Source organism: Arachis ipaensis, chromosome B02 (genome assembly GCF_000816755.2).
Source record: "Arachis ipaensis cultivar K30076 chromosome B02, Araip1.1, whole genome shotgun sequence".
NCBI lineage: Eukaryota > Viridiplantae > Streptophyta > Magnoliopsida > Fabales > Fabaceae > Arachis > Arachis ipaensis.
This window is the reverse complement of record NC_029786.2, coordinates 19,300,469-19,327,909: the sequence shown is the minus strand read 5'-3', so window position 1 is coordinate 19,327,909 and position 27,441 is coordinate 19,300,469. Positions and strand designations below refer to the sequence as shown.

The window sequence follows — 27,441 nt, the reverse complement described above, 5'->3', positions numbered from 1 at the left end:
CTCACGTAAGGTATTACTTGGACGACCCAGTGCACTTGCTGGTTAGTGGTACGAGTTGTGAAAAGTGTGATTTACAATTTGTGCACCAGTGCTCCACCCTTAGTTATCCCATGTTGGAACTTAATTCTCCTAGGGAGGTGTTAATTCGTTCCCAATAGTTTTGTGGAGGAAAGTGCATCCCTTGAGGCATCTCAGGGATTTCATGATGAGGAATTTCTTCATGCTCTTGTTGAGGTCCATGAGTGGACTCTCTTGTTTGCTCCATCCTCTTTTTAGTGATGGGCTTGTCCTCTTCAATGAGGATGTCTCCCTCTATGACAATCCCAGCCGAATTGCAGAGGTGACAAATGAGGTGAGGAAAGGCTAACCTTGCCAAAGTGGAGGACTTGTCAGCCACCTTGTAGAGTTCTTGAGGTTTAATCTCATGAACTTCCACTTCCTCCCCAATCATGATACTGTGGATCATGATGGCCCGGTCTATAGTAACTTCAGACCGGTTGCTAGTGGGAATGATTGAGCGTTGGATGAACTCCAACCATCTCCTAGCCACAGGCTTAAGGTCATGCCTTCTCAATTGAACCGGCTTGCCTCTTGAGTCAATTTTTCATTGAGCTCCTTCCTCACATATGTCCATGAGGACTTGGTCCAACCTTTGATCAAAGTTGACCCTTCTAGTGTAGGGGCACGTGTTTTCTTGCATCATTGGCAAGTTGAATGCCAACCTTACATTTTCCGGACTGAAATCTAAGTATTTCCCCCGAACCATTGTAAGCCAATACTTTGGATTCGGGTTCATACTTTGATCATGGTTCTTAGTGATCCATGCGTTTGCATAGAACTCTTGAACCATTAAGATTCCGACTTGTTGAATAGGATTGGAGAGAACTTCCCATCCTCTTCTTCTAATCTCATGTCGGATCTCCGGATACTCACTCCTTTTGAGTTTGAAAGGGACCTCAGGGATCACCTTCTTCTTGGCCACAACTTCATAGAAGTGGTCTTGATGGACCTTTGAGATGAATCTCTCCATCTCCTATGACTCAGAGGTGGAAGCAATTGCCTTCCCTTTCCTCTTTCTTGAGGTTTCTCTGGCCTTAGGTGCCATAAATGGTTATGGAAAAATAAAAAGTAATGCTTTTACCACACCAAACTTAAAAAGTTTGCTCGTCCTCGAGCAAAAGAAGAAAGAAAGTAGTAGAAGAAGAAAATGGAGGAGATGGAGGGAGATATGTGGTTCGGCCAAGGGGTAGAAGTAGTGGTTGTAATGTGTGAAAATGAAGGAGTGGTGATAGGTTTATATAGGGGTGGGGGGAGGGTTAGGTTTCGTGTATTAGGGTTGGGTGTGGGAGGGAAAGGATTTTGAATTTGGAGGTAGGTGGGGATCCTGTGGGGTCCACAGATCCTGAGGGGTCAAGGACTTATCATCCCTGCTCCATTTAGGCGTGTAAATGCCCTTAGAGTGCAATCCTGGTATTTAACGCCAGACTGCTGCTTGTTTCTGGCGTTAAACACCAGCTTTTCTCCCTTTATTGGCGTTTAACGCCAAGTTGGTGCTTGTTTCTGGCGTTAAACGCCAGACTGTAGCTTGTTTCTGGCGTTTAACACCAAGCTGTAGCCTGTTTCTGGCATTAAACACCAGACTGTAGCCTGTTTCTAGCGTTTAACGCCAGCTTAATTGATACTTCTTTCTGGTGTTAAATGCCAGTCTGATGCTTCTTACTGGCATTTAAACGCCAGTAAGCTCTTCCTCCAGGGTGAGCTGCTTTTAATGCTGTTTTTCATTCTGTTTTTTTTTTCAGTTATTTTTGTGACTTCACATGATCATCAACCTAAAGAAAACATAAAATAACAATGGAAAATAAATAGATATAATTAAATAACATTGGGTTGCCTCCCAATAAGCGCTTCTTTAATGTCAATAGCTTGACAGTGAGCTCTCATGGAGCCTCACAGATAATCAGAGCAGGGTTGGGGCCTCTCAACACCAAACTTAGAGTTTGGTTGTGGCCTCCCAACACCAAACTTAGAGTTTGAATGTGTGGGTTTTGTTTGACTCTGTATTGAGAGAAGCTCTTCATGCTTCCTCTCCATGGTTGCAGAAGGAGAACCTTGAGTCTTGAATACAAGGTAGTCCTCATTCAACTGAAGGATCAACTCTCCTCTGTCAACATCAATCACAGCTTTTGCTGTGGCTAGGAAGGGTCTGCCAAGGATGATGGATTCATCCTCATCCTTCCTAGTGTCTAGGATTATAAAATCAGCAGGGATGTAAAGGCCTTCAACCTTTACTAGCACGTCCTCTACTAGTCCATAAGCCTGTTTCATTGATTTGTCTGCCATCTCTAGTGAGATTCTTGCAGCTTGTACCTCAAAGATTCCCAGTTTCTCCATTACAGAGAGTGGCATGAGGTTTATCCCTTACCCCAGGTCACAGAGAGCCTTCTCAAAGGTTATGGTGCCTATGGTACAAGGTATGAAGAATTTTCCGAAATCCAGTTTCTTCTGAGGTAATGTCTGCCTCATTAATGCATTCAGTTCATTGGTGAACAAGGGGGGTTCATCCTCCCAAGTCTCATTACCAAACAACTTGGCATTCAACTTCATGATTACTCCTAGATATTTAGCAACTTGCTCTTCAGTGATGTCTTCATCCTCTTCAGAGGAAGAATATTCATCAGAGCTCATGAATGGCAGAACGAAGTTCAATGGAATCTCTATGGTCTCTGTCTGAGCCTCAGATTCCTTTGGTTCCTCAAAGAGAAACTCCTTTCTGTCCAGAGGACGTCCCATGAGGCTTTTCTCACTGGAACTCACATCCTCTTCACTCTCTCCAGGTTCGGCCATGTTGGTCATGGTTATGGCCTTGCACTCTCTCTTGGGATTTTCTTCTGTATTACTTGGGAGAGTACTGGGAGGAGTTTCAGTAATATTCTTACTCAGCTGACCTACCTGTGCCTCCAAATTTTTAATAGAGGACCTTGTTTTATTCATGAAACTTAGTGTGGTCTTGGATAGATCAGAGACAATGATTGCCAGGCCAGAATGGCTCTGTTCAGAATTCTCTGTCTGTTGCTAAGAAGATGATGGAAAAGGCTTGCTATTGCTAAACCTATTTCTTCCACCATTATTATTGAAGCCTTGTTGAGGCTTCTGTCGGTCCTTCCATGAGAAATTTGGATGATTTCTCCATGAAGGATTATAGGTATTTCCATAGGGTTCTCCCATGTAATTCACCTCTGCCATTGTAGGGTTCTCAGGATCATAAGCTTCTTCTCCAGAAGATGCTTCTTTAGTACTGTTGGATGCAGCTTGCAATCCATTCAGACTCTGAGAAATCATATTGACTTGCTGAGTCAATATTTTATTCTGAGCCAATATGGCATTCAGAGTATCAATTTCAAGAGCTCCCTTCTTCTGAGGCGTCCCATTGTTCACAGGATTCCTCTCAGAGGTGTACATGAACTGATTATTTGCAACAATTTCAATGAGTTCCTGAGCTTCTGCAGGGGTTTTTAGATAAAGAGATCCTCCTACATAATGGTCCAATGACATTTTTGACAACTCAGACAGACCATCATAGAATATACATATGATGCTCCATTCTGGAAGCATGTCAGTATGACACCTTTTGATCAATTGCTTATATCTTTCCCAAGCTTCATAGAGGGACTCACCTTCCTTCTGTATGAAGGTTTAGATTTCCACTCTAAGCTTGCTCATCTTTTAAGGTGGAAAGAATTTGACCAGGAAAGCATTGACCAGCTTTTTCCAAGAGTTCAGGCTTTCCTTAGGTTGTGAATCCAACCATGTTCTAGCTCTGTCTCTTACAGCAAAAGAGAAAAGCATAAGCCTGTAGACCTCGAGATCAACTCCATTGGTCTTGATAGTGTCACATATTTGCAAGAATTCAGCTAAGAACTGATGAGGATCTTCCAATGGAAGTCCATGAAACTTGCAATTCTGTTGCATTAGAGAAACTAATTGAGGCTTAAGCTCAAAGTTGTTTGCTCCAATGGCAGGAATTGAGATGCTTCTTCCATAGAAATTGGAAGTTGGTGTAGTGAAATCACCAAGCACCTTCCTTGCATTGTTGTTGTTGGGTTCAGCCATCTCTTCTTTTTCGAAAAATTCTGTCAGGTCCTCTCCAGAGTGTTGTGTCTTAGCTTCCTCTTTAGAGTCCTTTCAGGTTCCGGATCAGCTTCAACAAGAATGTTCTTATTCTTGCTCCTGCTCATGTGAAAAAGAAGAGAATAGAAAAGAATAGGAATCCTCTATGTCACAGTATAGAGATTCCTTTATGTGAGTGGAAGAATAGAAGAGTAGAGTGAAGAAGAGAGAAGATGAAGAATTCGAACACAGAGAGGGGGAGAGGGTTCGAATTATAAGAAGAAGAGAAGTGTTAGTAAATAAATAAATAAATAGAAAGAGATGAGAGGGGGAAGAATTCAAAAATTAAATAAAATAAAATAAAAATATTTTTGTTTTTATTTTAAATATTAGTTATAATTTGAAAATTAAAAAGAGAAATAAAATTAAATTAAAATTTAAAACAATAAGTTAATTAAAAGGAATTTTGAAAAAGTGGGGAGGAGTTTTCGAAAATTAGAGAGAGAAAATTAGTTAGGTGGTTTTAAAAAAGATATGATAGAAAACTTTTAAAATCAAACAAAAAGTCAGGTAGTTAATTGAAAAAGATTTGAAAATCAATTTTGAAAAGATAAGAAGTTAGAAAAGATTTTGAAATTGATTTTTGAAAAGAATATGATTGAAATTTATTTTGAAAAATATTTGAAAAAGAAATTTAAAAAGATTTGATTTTTGAAATTAAAGTTGATTACTTGCCTAACAAGAAACTGAAAGATATGATTTTAGAATTTAAAGATTGAACATTTTTTAATAGGCAAGTAACAATTTGAGATTTTTGAATCAATCATATCAAATGTTAGCATTAATTTCAAAAATATGAAATAAAAATGAGAAAAGATTTTGAAAATCAATTTTTAAAATTTTCGAAAAAAATTGAAAGAAAAATAAAAAAAAGATTTGATTTTTGGAGAGGTTTTGAAAAGATATGATTTTTAAATTGAAAATTTGATTTGACTCATAAGGAACAACTAGATTTTTAAAAACTTTTGACTAAGTCAATCCAAATTTTCGAAATTTATGAGAAGAATAAGGGAAAGATATTTTTTTATTTTTGAATTTTTAATGATGAGAGAGAAAAATATAAAAATGATGCAAAACATGAAAATTCAAGATCAAAACACATGATGCATGCAAGAACACTTTGAATGTCAAGATGAACACCAAGAATACTTTGAATGTCAAGATGAACACCAAGAACTTATTTTTTTGAAAATTTTTAAGAAAAGACACACATGCAAGACACCAAACTTAGAAATTTTCAATGTTTAGACACTAACAAATTGAAAATGCATATGAAAAATAAGAAAAGACACAAAACATGAGAATGCAAAGATCAAACAAAGAAGATCATCAAGAACAACTTGAAGATCGTGAAGAACAATTTGAAGATCAAGAAAGAACAATTCCATGCATGTGTTCTTCGAAAATTTAAAGAAAAATTAAAAAGATGCAATTGACACCAAACTTACAATTTGACACTAGATTCAAACAAGAAACACAAAATATTTTTAGTTTTTATGATTTTGTAAAAATTTTTTTTGGTATTTTTCGAAAATTAATTGGAAAAAGAGAAAATAAGGATTTCAAAATTTTTAATAAGAATTCCAGGAATCATGCAATGTTAGTCTAGAGCTTCGGTCCAAAATTTTAGACATGGCTTAATAGCCAGCCAAGCTTTAGCAGAACATTACATACAACAGCAAGATTGATAGAAATCAACAAGCTTTTGTGATGATGAGTTGAAACCTCGGTCCAAAAGATTAGACATGGCTTCATAGCCAGCCAGACTTCAACAAATCATCATGAAACTCTAGAATTTATTCTTAAAAACTCTGAAGTCATAGAATAATTTATTTTTTTTGAAAATTTTTCGAAAATAAAAATAATAAAAACAAAAAGCTTAAAATTAAAATAAAATTACCTAATTTGAGCAACAAGATGAACCGTCAGTTGTCCAAACTCGAACAATCCCCGGCAACGGCGCCAAAAACTTGGTGCACGAAATTGTGATCTCTAAAACGGCGCCAAAAACTTGGTACGCACGAATGTAATCTCAATTCTTCTTCACAACTCCGCACAACTAACCAGCAAGTGCACTGGGTCGTCCAAGTAATAAACCTTACGTGAGTAAGGGTCGATCCCACGGAGATTGTCGGCTTGAAGCACGCTATAGTCATCTTGTAAATCTCAGTCAGGCAGATTCAAATGGTTATAAGGTTTTGATAATTAAAATATAAATAAAATATAAAATAAGATAGAAATACTTATGTAATCCATTGGTGAGAATTTCAGATAAGCGTATGGAGATGCTTTGCTCCTTCTGAATCTCTGCTTTCCTACTGCCTTCATTCAATCATTCATACTCCTTTCCATGGCAAGCTGTATGTTGGGGGATCACCGTTGTCAATGGCTACCGTCCGTCCTCTCAGTGAAAATGGTCCAAGTGCGCTGTCACCGCACGGCTAATTATCTGTCGGTTCTCGATCATGTTGGAATAGGATCCATTGATCCTTTTGCGTCTGTCACTACGCCCAACACTCGCGAGTTTGAAGCTCGTCACAGTCATCCCATCCCAGATCCTACTCGAAATACCACAAACAAGGTTTAGACTTTCGGATCTCAAGAATGCTGCCAATTGATTCTAGCTTATATCACGAAGACTCCGATCTTTCAGAATGGAGGCTAAGAGATACACGCTCAAGCTATTGCAGATAGAACGGAAGTGGTTGTCAGGCACGCGTTCATAGGTGAGAATGATGATGAGTGTCACGGATCATCACATTCATCATGTTGAAGTGCGAGTGAATATCTTGGAATAAGAATAAGCTCGAATTGAATAGAAAAATAATAGTACTTTGCATTAATTCATGAGGAACAGCAGAGCTCCACACCTTAATCTATGGGGTGTAGAAACTCCACCGTTGAAAATACATAAGAACAAGGTCCAGGCATGGCCGAATGGCCAGCCTCCTAAACGTGATCAATGATCAAAAGTGATACAAAGATAGTCTCAAAAATGATCAAAAGATGTGAAATAAATCACTAAAAGTAGTTTTTATACTAAACTAGTAGCTAGGGTTACAGAAATAAGTAAATGATGCAGAAATCCAATTCCGGGGCCTACTTGGTGTGTGCTTGGGCTGAGCATTGAGCTTTTCACGTGTAGAGGCTTCTCTTGGAGTTAAACGCCAGGTTGCAGCCTATTTGTGGCATTTAACTCTAGTTTGTAACATGTTTTTGGCGTTTAACTTCAGAATAGGGTAGGAAGTTGATGTTTGAATGCCAGTTTGCGTCGTCAAAACTCGGACAAAGTATGGACTATTATATATTACTGGAAAGCCCTGGATGTCTACTTTCCAACGCAATTAAGATCGTGCCATTTGGGTTTCTGTAGCTCCAGAAAATCTATTTTGAGTGCAGGGAGGTCAGAATCCAACAGCATCTGCAGTCCTTTTTCAGCCTCTGAATCAGATTTTTGCTCAGGTCCCTCAATTTTAGCCAGAAAATACCTGAAATCACAGAAAAATACACAAACTCATAGTAAAGTCTAAAAATGTGAATTTTGCTTGAAAACTAATAAAAACATAGTAAAAACTAACTAAATTATACTAACAACTACCTAAAAACAATGCCAAAAGGCGTATAAATTATCCGCTCATCAATGAACTCCATAGTTGGATCCATTCTGTCCACCTACTAGCTATGTTGAAAGCAATTTGCTTCCATTGATCATTGGCCTGAAACTATTTGTCGTCCTTATATACCACTTTCATATGTTGAAATATGTGAATTTTATTCTTTGTTTTGTTTCTCAAGAACCATAACTCCCAACTAATGTCCTCCATTCCTTCAATCTAGTCAACAATATCTTTGTAATTAACTATCATAGTAACCTCTTTAGCTATGACACCAACTTTTTCTAACAAGAACTTAGTTGCATCTTTCAATCCTTAGAGTATAACATCTATAGCCATGCTTGCGAAGGCCTAGATAGTAAAGTCGTCAAAAAGAAAAGAAGCCCAATTAGCCCAAACATAGTGCACAAACGATTTTACACCATCAGTGACAGTGACTGTGAGCTACCCCAATCAGAACGTACTACCGCGCAGAACGCAGTCGGCGAGCTAGAGAGCCACCTCAGATCGGCGTCGAGGTTAGTATCCTACTTCGTTCTACCATTTTTCATTTACAAAAATAGTTCTTCAATATTTATTAGTAGTATCCATGCAATATAGATTTACGGAGGTGATTTTGGAAACCAACTGATTAGCGTTACTCTTATGGTTTCGTTGTTTTACATGCTTAACGCTGAATCACTTTATAGGTAACGTGAGAAAAGGAATTTACAATGTTATAAATCTCAGTTTTTGGTAATTTTATGATTCTATTTGTTTAGAATGAAGTTATTTCAATATTTCCTAGTTTGATTATAAATATCATGGTTTGTTTTGGTTTTATTTGTTGATTTTGTTTCTTCTTTTGGTTAGTTATTTATTTAGAGTTAGTGTCTGAATCACAGAGTAGTGTAGTCTTGAAAGAAATGAATCCAATTCATTTTCAATCTGTTCTACCAATTTATCCTCGTGGACCTCCTAAGAAGCTGCAACATTAGAGCCCTGGTTGTCTCTTTTTTTTAGATCATTCCTAAAAGTCTTGACGCAAGAGGGAGAATTACAAATGTGTTTTTTTATGAATTTAATAATCCTGGACAATATTATCAAGAAAAATCAGATTACACAGACATTGAATCCAATTCAGCACATTCAACATATTGATAAACCCCAATTTTGTGGTTTATCTTGTGCTTAATTTAGGGGATTTTATCACCTTTTCTCACATTTATTCAATGAAATAGCATGGTTTTGTTATTCTCCCTTAATTTGTGCTTAAGTGTAAAAATATACTTTTTAGGCCCTTAAATTGGTGATTTTAATTTACTTTAATTCCATGCGATGCCTTGATGTGTGTGTTAAGTGATTTCAGGTTCATAAGGTAAGTATTGGATGGAAGGAGTGAAGAGAAAAGCATGCAAAGTGGAGAATTCATGGAGAAACAAGGATTTGGAGTGCATACATCGACGCACACGCGTGACAGACGTGCACGCGTGAAAATGAGGTCGTCCAGGTGACGCGTACGCGTGACATGACGCGTATGCATGAGAAGGAAAATGTCAAACGACGCGTACGCGTGACCCATGCGTACGCGTCACAACTCGCATGTGACCTCATTAAAGTGAAAACGTTGGGGGCAATTTCTGAGCTGCTCAGGCCCAAATCCAACTCATTCCTAATGCTATTTCATGCAGAATTCAAGCTTGGGCAAAGGGGGGGAGCAATTAGTTATAGCTTAGCATCATGTAGTTTAGTTTCTAGAGAAAAAAGCTCCCTCTTCTCTCTAGAATTAGGTTAGGATTAGGTCAATTTCTCCTAGATCTAGGTTTAATTCCTTGTTTTCATCTTGTCTTCTTTACAATTCCTTGTTGTTACATCTATGTTCTCTTAGTTTTCTTGTCAATTTTCCCTTTGATGTATCTTTTATGTTGATGTACTATTGTTGGACCTTTATTTTCCTTTAATGCAATTTATGTTTTATATTCCCTTGTTGTTTAATTGAGTTGTTGTTAATTCTTTGCAATTGGGTAGTTGTAGATTTTACACTTGTTGTCATTTTAGCTTGCTTTCCTTTTATGCCTTCCAAGTGTTTGACAAAATGCTTGGTAGGATTCAAGAGTAGATTTTGAGCATTCTTGACTTGAAAAGAGTAATTAGGCAATCTTAAGTCATTAAGACCCAACCTATGTTGGTGATCTAGAGTTGTTAGCTAGTATTGTTTCCATTGACTCTAATCTCTTGCTAATTCAATTAGTGAGTTGATTAGGACTTTTGAATTGAGATTAGCTAGTCTTATTTGACTTTCTCCCTATGTGAAGATAACATTATACCTTCTTCCATAGTTGGAGATAACGAAATAAGATAAATTCTTGTTAATTATTGTTATTAGTGACTAGGATGGAAAGCTTATATTCTCAATCCTTACCATGAATGTCTCCCTTATTACTTGTTTTCTTTAGTTGTTTTCTTTATTTTCTTGCCATTTATTTTCTTGCCCTTTTTCCAAATCAAACCACCCCCCATATTCCTTCATAGCCAATAATCATTCACTTCATTGCAATTCCTTGTGAGACGACCCGAGGTTTAAATACTTCAGTTAATTCTTATTGGAGTTTGTACTTGTGACAACCAACATATTTAAATTTGATTTGAGGATTGACTATCGATTCGGGCTATGCTCACAATGAAATTATTTTGCTAATTTCCGAACCGATACAAATTCTTCCTATCACATATCTCTCATTATATTAGTAACACCTACCCACCTAACATTACAAACCAACACAATTTCATGACTCACCAACCACACACAAATGCATATATTACATGAAGACACCTTATATTACTAAGCACCTTTATCCTTTAATTGTGAATGCACATATAATTTGATTTATGAACTCCACGGTTGGATCCATTGTGTTTACCTACTAGCTATGTTCAAAGCAATCTGCTCCCATTGATCCTTGGCCTGAAACCATTGGTTGTCCTTGTATACCACTTTCATATATTGAAATATATGGATTTTATTCTTTGTTACATTTCTCAAGAATCGTAACTCCCACCTAGTATCTTCCATTACTTTAATCTAGTCAACAATATCTTTGTAATTAACTATCATAGTAACCACTTTGGCTATGACACCAACTTCTTCTAACAAGAACTGAGTTGCATCTTCCAAACCTTAGAGTATAACCTCTCTAGCCATGCTTGCGTAGGCTCAAATAGAAAAGTTGTCAAAATGAAAAGAAGCCTAATTGGATCAAATACAGATCACAAACGAGTTTATAACATCAGTGACCGTGATTGTGAGCTGCCCAATCGGAATGCACTACCGCACAGAATGCGATCGTCGAACTAGAGAGCCGCCTTAGAACAGTGCAATGTTAGTTTCCTACTTCATTTTGCCATTTTTCATTTACAAAAATAGTTCTTCATTATTTATTAGTAATATCCATGCAACATAGATTTAAGGAGGTGATTTTGGAACGAATTAATTAGCGTTACTCTTATGGTTTCATTGTTTTACATGTTTGATGTGAACCTCTTTATAGGTAACTTGAGAGAAGGAATTTAAAATGTTATAAATCTCAGTGTTTTGGTAATTTTATGATTCTATTTGTTTGGAATGAAGTTATTTCAATATTTCCTAGTTTGATTACGAATATCATGGTTTGTTTTGGTTTGTTGATTTTGTTTCTTCTTTTGGTTATTTATTTATTTAGAGTTAGTCTCTGAATCACAAAGTAGTGTATGTTTGAAAGAAATGAATCCAATTCATTTTCAATTTATTCCTCCACCTCATCCTCTTGGACCTCCTAAGAAGTTGCAACATTGGAACCTGGTTGTCTCTTTTTTTTTAGATCGTTCGTAAAAGTCTTGACCCAAGATGGAGAATTACAAAAGAGTTCTTTTTTAATATAATAATCCTGGACAATATTATCAAGAAAAATTATATTACATGAACATTGAATCTAACTCAGCACATTCAATATATCTCTCAGTCTACAAGTAACACCTCCCAACCTAACAATACAAACTAGCACAATTTCATGACTCACCAACCCAAACATGCATATATTACACGAAGACACCTTATATTACTAAGCATCTTTATCCTTTAATTGTGAATGTGCATATCATTTGATTCATGAACTTCACAGTTGGATCCATTGTGTCCACCTACTGGCTATGTTCAAAGCAATATGCTCCCATTGATCCTTGGCCTGAAACCATTTGTCGTCCTTGTATACCATTTTCACATGTTGAAAATGTGGATTTTATTTTTTGTTTTGTTTCCCAAGAATGGTAACTCCCAGCTAGTGTACTCTATTCCTTCAATCTAGTCAATAATATCTTTATAATTAATTATCATAGTAACCTCTTTGGCTATGACACTAACTTCTTCTAACAAAAACTGAGTTGCATCTTCCAATCCTTAGAGTATAATCTCTCTAGCCATGCTTGCGTAGGTCCAAATAAAAATTTTGTCAAAAAGAAAAGAAGCCCAATCGGCCCAAACACAGCCCAAAAATGAGTATACAACATCAGTGATAATGACTTTGAGCTACCCAATCGGAACGCACTACCGCACCGAACGCGGTCGTCGAACTAGAAAGCCACCTTAGAACGGCGTTGAGGTTAGTTTCCTACTTCGTTCTACCATTTTTCATTTACAAAAAGAGTTCTTCAATATTTATCAGTAGTATCTATGCGACATAGATTTATAGAGGTGATTTTGGAACTAAATCCTTAGCATTACTCTTATGGTTTCATTGTTTGACATGCTTGACGTTGAACTTCTTTTTGGGTAACTTGAGAGAAGGAATTTATAGTGTTATGAAACTCTCAGCGTTTTGGTAATTTTAAGATTCTATTTGTGTTTGGAATGAAGTTATTTCAATTTTTTCTAGTTTGATTATGAAAATCATGGTTTGTTTTAGTTTTATTTGTTGATTTTGATTCTTCTTTTTTTATATATTTATTTAGAGTTAGTCTTTGAATCACAGAGTCGTGTATGCCTAAAGGAAATGAATCCATTTTATTTTCAATCTATTCCACCACCTCATCCTCATGGACCTCCTAAGAAGCTGCAACATTGGAGTCCTGGTTGTCTCTTTTTTTTTTAGATCATTCGTAAAAGTCTTGACCCAAGAGGAAGAATTACAAAAGAATTCTTCATGAATATAATGATCCCAGACAATACTATCAAGGAAAATTAAATTACACGGACATTGAATCCAACTTAGCACATTCAACATATCTCAGCACATTCAACATATCTCCAATTCTATTAGTAAGACCTACCCACCTAACATTACAAACTAGCCACAATTTCATGACTCACCAACCACATACATGCATATATTACATGAAGACACTTTATATAACTAATCACCTTTATCCTTTAATTGTGAATGCACATATCATTTGATTTATGAACTCCACGGTTGGATCCATTGTGTTTACCTACTAGCTATGTTCAAAGCAATCTGCTCCCATTGATCATTGGTCTGAAACCATTGGTCGTCCTTGTATACCACTTTCATATGTTGAAATATGTGGATTTTATTCTTTGTTTCGTTTCTCAAGAACCGTAACTCCCAGCTAGTATCCTCCATTACTTTAATCTAGTCAACAATATCTTTGTAATTAACTATCACAGTAACATCCTTGGCTATGACACCAACTTCTTCTAACAAGAACTGAGTTGCATCTTCCAATCCTTAGAGTATAACCTCTCTAGCCATGCTTGCGTAGGCCCAAATAGAAAAGTTGTCAAAAAGAAAAGAAGCTCAATCGGATCAAATACATCCCCCAAACGAGTTTACAACATCAATGATAGTGACTGTGAGCTGCCCAATTAGAATGCACTACCGCACAGAACGCGATCGTCGAACTAGAGAGCCGCCTTAGAACGGTGTCAAGGTTAGTTTCCTACTTCGTTCTGCCATTTTTCATTAACAAAAATAGTTCTTGAGTATTTATTAGTAGTATCCATGCAACATAGATTTACGGAGGTGATTTTGGAACTAAATCGTTAGTGTTACTCTTATGGTTTCATTGTTTTACATGCTTGACATTGAACCTCTTTATAGGTTACTTGAGAGATGCAATTTACAGTGTTATGAATCTCAAAATTTTGGTAATTTTATGATTCTATTTGTTTGGAATGAAGTTATTTCAATATTTCCTAGTTTGATTATGAATATCATGGTTTGTTTTGGTTTTATTTGTTGATTTTGTTTCTTCTTTTGGTTGTTTATTTATTTAGAGTTAGTGTCCGAATAACGAAGTAGTGTATGCTTGAAAAAAATGAATCTGATTCATTTTTAGTATGTATCACCACCTTATCCTCTTGGACCTCGTAAGAAGCTACAACGTTAGAACCATAGTTGTCTCTTTTTTCTTTTATATCAATAGTAAAAGTCTTGACCCAAGAGAGAGAATTACAAAAGAGTTTTTTATGAATCTAATAATTTTGAACAATACCATCAAGAAGAATTAGATTACACAGGCATTGAATCTAACTTAACACATTCAACATATCTCATATTCTATTAGTAACACTTACCCACCTAACATTACAAACCAGCACAATTTCATGACTCACTAACCACATACATGCATATATTAAATGAAGACACCTTATATTACTAAGCACCTTGCTTTATCCTTTATTTGTGAATGCACATATCACCTGACTTATGAACAACAAGTTGGATCCATTGTGTCTACCTACTAGCTATGTTCAAAGCAATCTGCTCCCATTGATCCTTGGCATGAGACCATTTGTCCTCCCTGTATACCACTTTCATATGTTGAAAAATGTGCATTTTATTCTTTGTTTTCTTTCTCAAGAACCGCTAGTGTTCTCTTTTTTTTTTTAATCTAATCAACAATATCTTTGTAATTAACTATCACAATAACCTTTTTAGCTATGACACCAACTTCTTCTAATAACAACAGACTTGCATCTTCCAAGCTTTAGAGTATAATCTCTCTAGCTATGGTTGCCTTTTTAACATCACCATTAAAGCACTTTATCTCTCCATGGTTACTAGTCAAGTAACCTCCAACTACAAAACAATTTAAGCCTTAGTTATCTTTTTTTGTAGTCTTAGTTGCTTTAAGCTTATTGAGACTTATGAAATTCATAGGGTTGTCCTATAGTTTTTGTGGGGTCAAAGGAGAATGGAAAGGCTTTTTCCCTGTTCAAATCCGGGTGTCGTCTGATCGACAAGAGAATTGAACTTTGACCTTTTAATTAAAAAAATAAGAGAAAAAAAGAATTTATCTATAATGTTTTTCGACTCAACTAGAAATCTGATCAAAACTTGTTTGATGTTCTAATAAAATTTACAATGGGTTAGTTGAGAGATAGTCAGCAGATCGAAAGCTCAAGACGGATTGAACTTTAAGAATTTAAAAGTGTCTAATTTAACACTTTTGGAAAAACAGGACTGGAGATTGCGAACTAAATAGCACTCTCTATCCTTTGAAGTATACCAAAGTAAGTATTTTAGGTATTCTACCTTTCTAAAAGGTGACATTGGAATAAATCCCTTACGAGATTGGAGGAGTTTGCTAGAAGATAAGAAAGTACTTGACAAAAGTATTTTGTGGAGAATAGGGAGAGATAATCAAGTTAGAATATATGAAGGCTTTTGGCTCAAACAATTTAGCCCCATTAAAAATCCTTTTTTTCAAGCCCAAATCAACAACTTATCTAGGTTTCAGACTTAATTATATCAGACAGACAGTGAAAATACCAAACAATTCAGCAAGTTTTAGTTCACAATTTGACACAACATATTCTTCAGACTCCTATCTCAGATGAAGAAGACATACTTACCTGGTCAAGAGAGAAGAACTCGCAATACTCAGTCTTTTCGGCATATCCATTGGCTTATCAGCTCTTCCATCCCTTATTAGAGCAATTACTAGAGCAATGTAGACAAAAGTCTCGGTAGTCTTCAATTTGGTAACTAAGATACTAACTAAAGAACAAAACTTTTCTATGGAAAATCATGTACAATAGGATTCCACAAAAGCTCAATCAAAGGATTCACAGTGTTAACCTGATGTGCATCCAAATATAATCAATTGGAAGAATCAGTTAGGGGCAAACAAAACTGATCAATCGAACAAAAAAAATACAAAAATTGAACACATTAAAAATTGAAAAAACTGTAAAAAAATTTTTTTGCAGTTTTTTGTTCGGTTCGGTTCGATTTTCGGTTGTCACAAAAAAATCTGAACTAAACTAAACCTAACCAGCATATATAACTGCATATAATATAACTTGACAAAATATCCCCATTTAACCTAAATCCTAATACACTCCCTCCCTCTTACTCATGTCGCAGCGCACACTAGGGGTGTTCAAAACCGATCCAAACCGAACAAAACTAACCAACCATACCAAAAAATAATTAAAAAAAGTCACATTTTGTTGTTTTTTATGGTTTGGTTCGATTTTCAATTTTGTTGTTTTTTATGGCCTTAGAGGCTTGATTTGATAGATAAGTTGTATAAGCTGTGTTAAACTTCAAAATTCTGTTGTATTCAGTTTGACTAGACGGCTTAAACTTTGCAGGCTGTGACTAGTCTTCTTTTTGGTATATATATATATATATAATGTCTTGTTCTGTCCGTACCTATACGTTTAGTTATCATGTGTGAACGTTTCGCGTTTCGTAATTCCGCTTTACGCGACTTTGAGCTTTATTCCTTCATCGGGCTTCTAGTTATATATATATATTAAGCTTTAGAACTGTCGTGGCACTTTGTTATTCTTTGCTTTACGGCTAGAGGTAAGGCTTAGGGTAACGGGGTGTTACATTAAGTGGTAATAGAGTGGTTCGTCCTCGTGAGCTTAAGGGATGGACCGATTGTGCTTCGTTGCATACTCTGGGTCATTTTTCTTTCGTGCTATTTAGGATATCTGTTTGATATGCATAGCATGCTTGTTTGTGAGTGCCTTTGGGGATAATTGAAGCACTGAGCTTGAGATATTGAGACTGATCACCTTGATATAGATTGTTTGGTGTGGAAAGGAAACCTGAATGGCAACTCACGGACGAGGTCGATCACGTTAACGGAGAGGTAGTGAAGATGACTAACCTAGCCTATGCGTTACGAGCTCAGCATGTTCCAAAAAATCTGTTCGTGGAGTTTGCGGCATATCGGTTGATGGGTGCAGTCCAGCACTAGTGGCAAGGGAAGTACCGACTGATGCTTTTGCGATTTTTAATTATGATTTTCAATTTCTAACCGGTATGGCTTGAATCTTGTTGAAAAAGTTTTAAAGTTTAGAATGATTTTCAAATTTGGTTTTAAACTTTTGGTTTAAAAGATTTGGTTTTGAAACTAGGTGGGAACTCTTGGTTTAAATGATATGGTTTGAAAGAAAAGTGAGTTCTATGATTTCATTAATTTGTGGATTTGGTTTGAAACTTAACTTATCAAAAGGGATTCAAATTGAAAGGTTCTGATTTAAGGATTTTAATGAATTTAAGAAAACTCATGATTTAAAGTAATTGATTTAAGAATAAATTATTTTTGAGTCTTTTGTAAAAACTTTAGTATTGAACTGGTTTAGATTGAACTTGTTTTGGAGGTTTTGAAAAATGTTACAAAATCAGTATTTGGTTTAAGGAAAAATTTTGGATTCTTAATGACGATAATCAGAGTGACGCAGCGGAAGGCGAGAGGGAGCATCGACATGGTAGGACGACGGTGGATGAGGTGCTTTGACGACTTGTTTGGGTCGACAACGTTGATAGTAGAACGCTTTGCGAAGGATATATCACGCGATTCGAATTTTGGGGACAAAATTCTTAATTAGGAGGGGAGGATGTAAGAACCAGAGTTTTCACGTAAAATTACTTTAATAAAATAATAATTTAACTTCTCGGAATAGGTTCAAAAATATAGAAATGTTATTTTGAAAATAAAAAGGTGAAATTTGAATTCAATGAATTTTTCTGAGTTGGAAAATGTATCTTTTACGAAAAATCTTTGTAAAAATGTGTACCGGTGCTTAAGCCGATAGTACCGGCTCTAGTCTGTCTGGTACCGCGTATTTTGGAAAAAAAATAAGATTTTAAAAATTAATTTATTGTTTTGAAAGGACAAGAATAATTTAGAATTGAAAATCGGATGCTAATTTTAAAGGTTTTGACCCAAAGTGGGTCAAACAGACCAAAAACGCTAACGGGTTGGACCGGGTCCAAGGCGCAACATATGTATGCTCATTAAATGAGCTTTCAGCTCATTTTCACCACCAAAGAGAGAGAGAAACGTGGATTGAGAGAGAAAGGAGAAGAAAAGGGGTGTCACTATTCATTGTCACCTTCTGGGAGCCATAACTTGAGCTACAGTACTCCGATTGACGAGCTGTTTGCGGTCACACAAAGCTCTTGTCGATCTCTTCATTTCTAGCTAAGCTTTGTTGGTAGAAATTGAAACTCAAGTTCCAGTTTTCCAGCCCTAATAATTCTGCATTTTTGGGTGTGGTTTTTGAGTAAATTTTGTGATTTTGTTTGTTTAGGGGTGATCTAGCATTGGAATATTGTTGGGTGTTGCCCCTAATATCTTTGGGTAAGGTAAGTCACTTCAAACTCTTATGGTTTGATGTTTTGGATACCTATAGTGTTGATTCTTGGTATGTTATATGTATATAGCTTGATAGTTGGTGAGTTTTGGAATTGGTGTTGGTACTTGAAGCTTGTTGATCTTGTTGGAATCCATGTTTTGGTGTGTTGTGCATATTGGGGATCGACCAATGTATGGTTTCAGTTTTCTTTATGTAATATGTAATGTTTTTGGACACTTAGACTAGTAGACCATAAGATATGATTGAATGATGTTGGTGTATGCTTAATTATATATGAAATTATGTCGTATGATGAAGAGGAGTATATGGAATATTAGAATGTGCAATATATGATTATGATGATAATGAGTGTTGATGATTATTATATGTGATGATGGATGTTGATGAGCATAATGATGTAATGTTGTGAAGATAGTGTTTGTGATGTTAGAAATGGAGTGGTGAGAATTGTGAATAATGATTATGAGTGTTGATTAATGATTGAATTGGAAATTATGGATTTGTAGTGATTTATGGTGTAATGGTTGAGTGGATTAGGTGTGGAATTGATGGAAATGATATGAAGTGGTAAGTTGTTGTGTGTGGTGGTGTTTTATGATGATTAAGTAGGCTTTGATTTGGTTTTAAATTGAGAGTTTGGTAAAATTGAGTTTTTAGAATTTTTGGTAAAAATGGGTTTTAAGGCCAACTTTGGCGGATCATATCTTGAGCTACAGTTTTTGAAATTGATTAAATTTTCAATCAAATTAAAGATGATTTAAAGAACTTTAAAACGGTATAGATTTTGTGGAAATTGAAATTTTGTAGAAAAAGATATGATTGTTGAAAGTTGGTGTCAAAAATCTAATTTCGTTGATGTTGCAGAAATTGAGTTCTAGTTTGTATGCGCACACACATTGCTGTGCGCGTGCTCTAAACAGGGGCCATGTTTTGGCTTGTGCGCACGCACACCCTGTGATTTTTAGAAAATGTGCGTACGTACACTCTGATGCGCACGCACACACAGGGATATGCCTACTATTAAGAGTGTTCGCACACTCTGGTGCGCACACACTCTGTGAAATTTGCAAGTTGTGCATACGCACAACATCATGCATACGTACAAGCTGGGCAAACTCTTCTGGGCGTGTGTACGCACAACCCTATGCGTACGTACACTACCCTATTTTTCGATGAAAACCTTGTTTTTAACCGTTTTACCTTCCCAGCAAGCTTGCAAACTTCCGTAATACTTGTTTAAAATCTTCTTGCCAGTTTAGGGTCTTGAATCAAGGAGAAAACAATAAAGGATTAAAAAAGGTATTTTTAGTTATGAGTTTAAAGCCGGTGACATAGGTTTTTGGAAGGTCCATGTAAATCCTAGCTTGAATGGGTGAAGGTTGAGTTGTGAAATATAGGGTTGAAGAGATTTTTGAGAAATAGGAGTGCTTATGATGAATTTGAGAAGTTGGAAACCAATGATGGTTATGATGAGTTGAGAACTTGGAAGGGAATGATGAATTTATTGGATTATATGAGTGTGCGGAGCCTATATCTCTGGCGTGGCAGTTTTTCTGCTGTAAGAGTGTGCCCAACACTATATCTTTGGAATGATTTATGATAAGACAGTTGTTGTTGTTTCCTTCCTTGTTGCATGAGTGTGCAGAGCCTATATCTCTGGCGTAGCAGACTCCCTGCTGCATGAGTGTGCGGAGCTTATATCTCCGTCGTGGCATATTTCTCTACTGCATGAGTGTGCCGAGCCTATATCTCTGGGCGTGGCAGGAAGGCTACATCCAGGATGATGTGTTGGGTTGACATTTATGGACCGACAAGTGATATCATGAGCCAATAGGAAAGGCATTCATCATTTGTATCTTCTACCTGTTTGTGTGCTTTGCTTAAATTCTGTTATACCTAAATGAATCACATGTTTACTTGCTAATTGTTATATTTACTGTACATGTACTTTACTTGTGCTTTCCTTGTCTGCATTACTTGTGTTTTCTTCTGGGATTGAGGAGGCTCGGTAGGCGGTGGCGATGTGATCGCATGGAGGTTAGGCTGGCGAAGGCCGTGGGACAGCGGTGCTATGTTAGTAAGAAATCCCTTAAGATAGAATACCCTGTTTATGGTTTAAGTTATTTATTTATTCTAAGCTTGAATATCTGTATCGGTGTGATGTTCTAGGATTGCCTTTGGCGTCCCGGAACCTTACATCTTATATATCGGGCACTGTTACCATACTGAGAACTTCCGGTTCTCATACCATATGTTGTTATTGTTTTTCAGATGCAGGTCGTAACCCACCTCAGTGAGTTGCGAGATGGTGACGGAGCGGAGGATCTTATGATCTATTATGGTATTTTGATTATTTTGTTGTAGTACTTTGTCTCACCTTTTTATCTTAGACTTTATGGCCTTAGAGGCTTGATTTGAGAGATAAGTTGTATAAGCTGTGTTAAACTTCAACACTTTGTTGTATTCAATTTGACTAGCCAGCTTAAACTCCGCAGGCTGTGACTAGTCCTCTTTTTGGTATTTCACACTTATATATATTATATATATACTTAAATTATTACCTTGTGTATCTTGGAGCTAGCTACAAGGTTCTATATATATATATGTCTTATTCTGTTCGCGCCTAAGTGTTTTAGTTTTCGTGTGTGAATGCTTTGCGTATTGTAATATATATATATAATGTCTTGTTCTATCCGTACCTACGCGTTTAGTTATCGTGTGTGAACGCTTTGCGTTTCGTAATTCCGCTTTATGTGACTTTGAGCTTTATTCCTTCATCGGGCTTCTAGTTATATATATATTATAAGCTTTAGAACTGTCGTGGCACTTTGTTATTCTTTACTTTACGGCTAGAGGTAAGACTAAGGTTAACGGGGTGTTACAAAACCGAACCGCAATTTAATTAAACGATTGGATCGGATGACTTTTTCCTAAAAAACTGAACCAAACCGAACTGTGAACACCCCCTAGTGCACACGACCTCTCTCACTTCTCCCTCATGCCCAAATGACAAAAACTGCTCTGTGCTCTCTCACTCACAGTCACAGTCTCACAGCTGCACCCTCCTATTTCAGTCACAGACTTGTAGTCCTCTACTTTTTTCTATCATCGCCGTCTAGCCGTCCAGTAACCCTGTTTTCGTCTGCGTCTGTCGATGCATCTTTTCGAAGCGTTATCGTCTTCCGAGTTTTATTTGTTGTCATCTTCTCAGTTTGTATCACTGCCACAGCGTTGTTGTCTTCCGAGTTTAATTTGTCATCGTCTTCTCAGTTTGTATCACTGTCGCCTTCTCAAATTGCAACGCCTTCTTCTTCTCACTTTGCAGTTCACAGTGTCGTTGTCTTCATAGTTCGCAGTGCCTCGTCTTCATATCTCTGTGATTTGAAGTTCTAAATTATTTTTTGGATTTGATTCTTCTTTGTTCACTCTTCTCACTTTGCAGTTCACAATGTCGTTGTCTTGATAGTTTGCAGCGCCTCGGCTTCATATTTCTGTGATATGAAGTTCTAAATTATTTTTTGGATTTGGTTATTTGTTGTTAGTTTTGTTTTTTGGTTCTAATATGATATTTGTTTATGTTCTGATTTGTTGTTTTGATTTTTGGTTATGATTATTTGTTTTTGGTCACGATTTTTGTTTAGCATTTTGGATCTTATTATTTCTTCTTGATTCTAATTGTATCTTCTATTCTGATTTTTTATTATAATTATTTTTATGATTATTTGTTTTGTGTTTTTATTTTTTATTTAGGGTTTTTATTTTGTTTTTATTTTTTTTGTTCTAATTTGTGATTTTAGCATGGTTCTAAAAATTGAACCGAATTGACTGGTTCAATCGAAAATTGGTCACTTGACCGATTCAGTTCAAATAAAAAATTATTGACAAAAAATCGGTGAAAGAATCGGTTAAATTGACGGTTAATTAGTGAACCAATTGAACCGTTCGATTTTTTTAAAGATTTCCGATTTTTAAAATTGTATATAAAAGAAAAAATAAAACCCCCCTTCTCTGACTTCCCAAACTGCACTGTACCCCTTGCTAAACCCTATCAGAGACAACGACTCCAGCCACCACCACCAGTAGCTGCCACTCGCCCTCTTCTCGCTGTGGAATTTCTGTTCAGACACATCGCACGTCGCTCGCGTCGCCCACCTCACCTTCGCACGTCGCTCATCTTGTCGCTCGCCTCTTTGGTCACCTCGCCGTTGCTCACCTCATCGGTAAGCACTCCTCGGCTCCTCCCTCACTAGCGACTGCTTGCTGCTTGCTTTCTTCAGTGCTTCGTCAGTTTTATTTTTAAAAATTTTATTGATTTATTCTTCAATCTTCAATGCTTCTTCAGTGCTTCTTCTCTCGGTTGTTTGTCACGCAACCAGCGTAGGTCACCTCACCCGCGTCCCTCTCCTTGATACTTCACGGTTCGTCTACTTTGTCTCTGTCACTGGTTCGCCGCCCAAATCGCCTCTCTGCTCGCCTCTCAGTTCTCCGCCACGAGTGATAATGTGTTGCCGTTTGCTTCTTCGAGGTCGTCGACGGTAAGCTCCTCGCCTCCAACCTTTCGTTCTTCCCTGACTCCCTATATCATCGCCGTGGGTTCTTCAGTTACTGTTAAATTAATTTTGGGTTCATCTTTTTTTTCCATTAATTTTAAGATTGTGAGCTGAGTTTGTGTTCTGAGCTTGGAATTGGATTATTTATTTAATTTGTTGAATGCTGGTGTGATTTTGAATTCAATTTAATTTGAATGGAATTGGATTCAATTTAGTTTTTGTTGCTGATATGTTTTCAGTTTAATTTGGAGTCAAAAGTCAGAAAATGTTGTTGATTAATGGATTAGAATCCCCAAAACTAAATATGGATATATGCTTTGGCTCTCTTATATTCAGCAGATTTAGAAATTTGTAATTGAATTAAACTTTGTTTTGTGTTACAATTGTATGATGTTTGGTTTGAGGATTTTTACTATTCAGTAAATAGAAATGATGCTCTTATTAAAAGTTGGAAAAATAGACAAAAGTATACTCGGATTTTCACACGATAGATGTACCCTCAAATTTTTTAATGAGTCATTTGTACACACCAATATAAAATTCCGTTGTCAATTCTACCCTTATGTGGCCCGAGTAATTTTTTCGGCGGTGGTGGAGGCCAAGTGGTACGGTATTGTGTGATGTGGCCATTTTAAGTGACATAGTGGAAAATAAAATTATTACATTGTTAAATTTGGTAGAAATAAATATAAGAGAAGGACATAATGGAACCATTGTTCATTCTCTTTCTTCTCCAATTCCTTCGAACCCTAAGAACCCTAAACAGAGAGTGGAAAAAATTGGGGCTTCATTCTCTTTATTTTCCTCTATAGATCTTATCCCTAAGCAAACATACTTATTAACCCTTGATTAATCCTATCAATTGTCTGCAACATCTTCATTTCTTCTACCTTTCAGTTGCTTTCTTCTGCAGACCTCCATTTTCTTTCTTCACTTTGCTCTTGAATCCCACAATCTTTTTCAGTATCAACAACTTCATCAGCCCAAATAAAATAATCACACCTCAATTCAACCTTCTTGCATCAAGAATCCGACGACAATTTCAACCATTTCACATAAGATTCACAGCATTTGTCATCATAAACAAAATCAGAATTTACATACCTCCCATAACGGACAACGAAGAAACAATCTTCTAGGGTTCCACTCTGTAGCAGACTCAAGCACCATTGCGTCAAATCCATGTAGACACTTGCTATTGTTGTAGTCGAACTTTTTTTTCTTCCTATTCTTTGGCGCAGAAGACGAGCCACCACAACCACTGGCACAAGCATGAGGTATATTCTTCCTTCGATGAGAGTGTGACATTTTGATACATTAGAGTTTACAAACCCCTAATACTAGACAGGAAAATGATCTACAGAGGAACATGAAGAAAATGAAGCCCCAATTTTTTCACCCTCTGTTAGGGTTCTTAGGGTTTGAAGGAATTGGAGAAGGAAGAGGATGAATAGTGGTTCCATTATGCCCTTTTCATATATTTATTTTAACAAAATTTAATAATGTAAAAATTCTATTTTTCATTGTGTCACCTAAAATGGCCACATCACACAATACCGTGCCACCTGGCCTCCACCATCGCCTGAAAAATTACTCAGGTCACGAAAGAGTAGAATTGACAACAGAGTTTTATATAGGTGTGTACAAATGACTCATTAAAAAATTGGGGATACATCTGTCCACCGTGTGAAGATCCGGGTGTACTTTTGTCTATTTTTCCTTAAAAGTTTTTGAATACTTGATTATTAGAAGTTATTGTTAAACTTTTTGTTCCGAATTTTTGTCGCTGATGTGGTGACTATTATTGCTAACTACTTGATTTGAACTTAGAAATCAATTAAAAAAATTTTTATTTTGTAAATTTTTAGTGATAAATTATGAACATTATGAAATTTTGAAATAAAAGATTATTGAATTTGAATATCTGAAATTATATATTGAATTTTTAATAATTTTATTGTATATTTAATTAAACCGGATCAATCATTATTCGACCCCGGTTAGATCATTGAACCATTGAACTTGTCACTTGACGGTTCAATGATCGGTTCGGTTCTTGTAACCTTGGATTTTAGCACACTTAGATACGATTAGATGATTAAAACAAGATAATTTTTTGAATTAATTGAAAAACTGAAAAAACCGAATTGGTTTGGTTTGGTTTGGTTTGACTCGGTAAAAAAATTGAACCAAACTGAACCGAAGAATTAATATGAAATTGTATCGGATGAAAATCGGACCGGACCGGCCAGTCAAACCGGTTCAACTGAGAACCGGCAAAGAAAACGGTCCGGTCCAGTGTGTAAACCTACAAAATCAAAAACCGCTTAAAAATCGTTGAACCGGCCAGTTACCGGCAGGTCGGACCGGACCGGAACCCGGCCAGTTTACAGAAAACGACGTCGTTTCCTTCCTTGAAAGGCAGAAAGCACGCGTTATCCCCAATGTTCTGAAAACCGGACCGGACCGGCCGGTCGGACCGATTTAACCGTGAACCGACTGTATTAACGGTCCGGTCAGGCATATAAAACCGACAATAAAAAAACCAACTAAAAACCGTTGAACCGGATGAGAACCGGCCGGTCAGACTGAACCGGAACCCGGCCGGTTTACACAAAAAGGGAAGCTCCTTCGTTTCTTTTCTCCCGTTCTCCCTTTCTTTCTTTCAATCAGAGAAATCACAAACCTAACCACAAAACCCTAGCACTGTAAGCCTACACCACCGCCACAAGGAGGGGCATACTGCTGCCGTCCGTCGCACTCAAAGCTCGCCATCCGTCATCTAGCTTCCCTCGTGCTCGAAGTCTTCAACCCCTGTTCGCTGTCACCGATCGCGGTTGCTTCCTCGAGCTCGGCGTCCGTCGTCTTTGTCTGCTCAGCCACGCTTCTGTCGCCGTTTGTTTGCCGTTCACGTTCGCGTCTTCGTTCGCGTTCTTCGCCGTTCGCGTTCGCTCGTCGTTCACCGTTCGCGTTCGTCTGGAAGCCACGTTGCTCTGCTTCAAACTCTGCAACCAACCCGCGTGCTCCACTCGTCGAACTGCTCTCTGTTGTCCCCGCCGTGAGTTCCCTAAACCAGCCACCAGACAATACACTCACACAACAGACAACACCAATACTCTTCTTCAAACTCTGCAACTTCTGATTTCTATTTGTTCTATGGTCTTATGGATGATTATTGGATTTCTAGCCGTTCTGTTGCTGTTTTTAATTTGGATTATGGTTTATTGAATTTAGTTATGGATGAAAGTATTAATCAAGAAGCAGTTGCTTATAATGCCTGTTTGAGTAATAATTCGTTTGCCAATCCTCCTAATTCAAATGATTCTGCTAATCCTAATCCACCTAGTTCGAATAATAGTCAGTCACAAGGTTCTAATTTATGGATTTTGATGATTGATAAATCTTCATGTTGGTTTTTAATATTTATGTATTTCTTTTTACTATTTAACTTTTGAGATTGTATTTTGATAAGATCACACTTTGTTGTTGAATGCTAATTTTTGTTGTTGAATGCCCTGTTTGTTGCTGAATGATAATTTTTGTTGCTGAATGCTGAATGCTGTTGGTACTGGTGTTTTTGCTGCTGAATGTCCTGCTGTTTTTATTTCTTTGTTTGTTGCTGAATGTTGGTGGCAGAATTTAGATATGCTCATCTTGATAATTTTTTGATTTTTCAATGTGCTATGGCTAGTCTTTAATTTTGTATCTGGTTATGGATACTTCTTTGTTTTGTAGTTACTGGTTTTGCTTTGATTTGTAGTTGCTGGCTCCTAATTATTGCTGGTTTTGCTGGCTTTGTTTGTTGCTGAATGTTGGTGGCAGAATTTAGATATGGTCATGTTGATAATTTTTTGATTTTTCATTGTGCTGTGGCTGGTCTTTAATTTTGTTTTAACTAATAAAACTTTTTATTAATTTCAGTTTTGGATAATAGTATTAATCAAATAGAGATTAATAAAACTTTTATTAATTTCGAATGATGCTGCTAATCCTAATCCTAATCCACCGAAGCAAATTTGCAACAAGTTCTTGTGGATTTTGATGATTGATAAATCATGATGTTGGAATTTAATATTTAGATATGTTTTTTTACTATTTAATTTTTGAGTTTGTATTTTGATAAGATCATGTAGATTAGGTTGATGATATTTTATGTAGTGTTTTAAATTTCGAAGATATTTTAAGATTTATATTATACTGTAATTATATTTTAGGATGTTTATTTATAATTTATTTATTATTTTATTCTAGAACGGTTTTTCCGGTTGAACCACTGGTTGGACCGGTTAGACCAATAAACCAGTGAACCAGTGACTAGAACGGTTCGATGACCGGTCCGGTTTTCAAAACCTTGGTTATCCCCCATTCCCCCTTCTCCAACTCCTTCCTTCAGCAAAGAGCAAATTGCGCTAGCCTCCACCAAAGAAAGCAAACCCTAGCCTCCACCAATAGTTGTCGCCGTCTGTCGGAGTGAGAGACTGCTGCCGCCGTCCATCGCATTCAAGAACTAAGAACT

The 27,441-nt window shown here is 36.7% G+C and overlaps 1 protein-coding gene and 1 pseudogene across 5 annotated transcripts in view; both read left to right on the top strand.

Moving 5' to 3' along the window:
* The window catches only part of LOC107626924, a 44,161-nt pseudogene extending 17,427 nt beyond the window's left edge, over positions 1-26,734 (top strand).
* The window catches only part of LOC107625001 (U11/U12 small nuclear ribonucleoprotein 59 kDa protein-like), an 11,241-nt gene continuing 6,074 nt past the window's right edge, over positions 22,275-27,441 (top strand). The window contains exons 1-2 of one of the 5 annotated variants that reach the window (XM_016327509.2): positions 22,275-22,595; positions 22,857-22,910. The gene's annotated coding sequence lies outside the window, so the exon portion shown is untranslated. Of the gene's footprint in view, positions 22,596-22,717; positions 22,911-27,441 lie in introns of all 5 variants that reach the window. The other 4 variants (XM_021115630.1, XM_021115631.1, XM_021115632.1 and 1 more) reach the window with 4 other exon arrangements.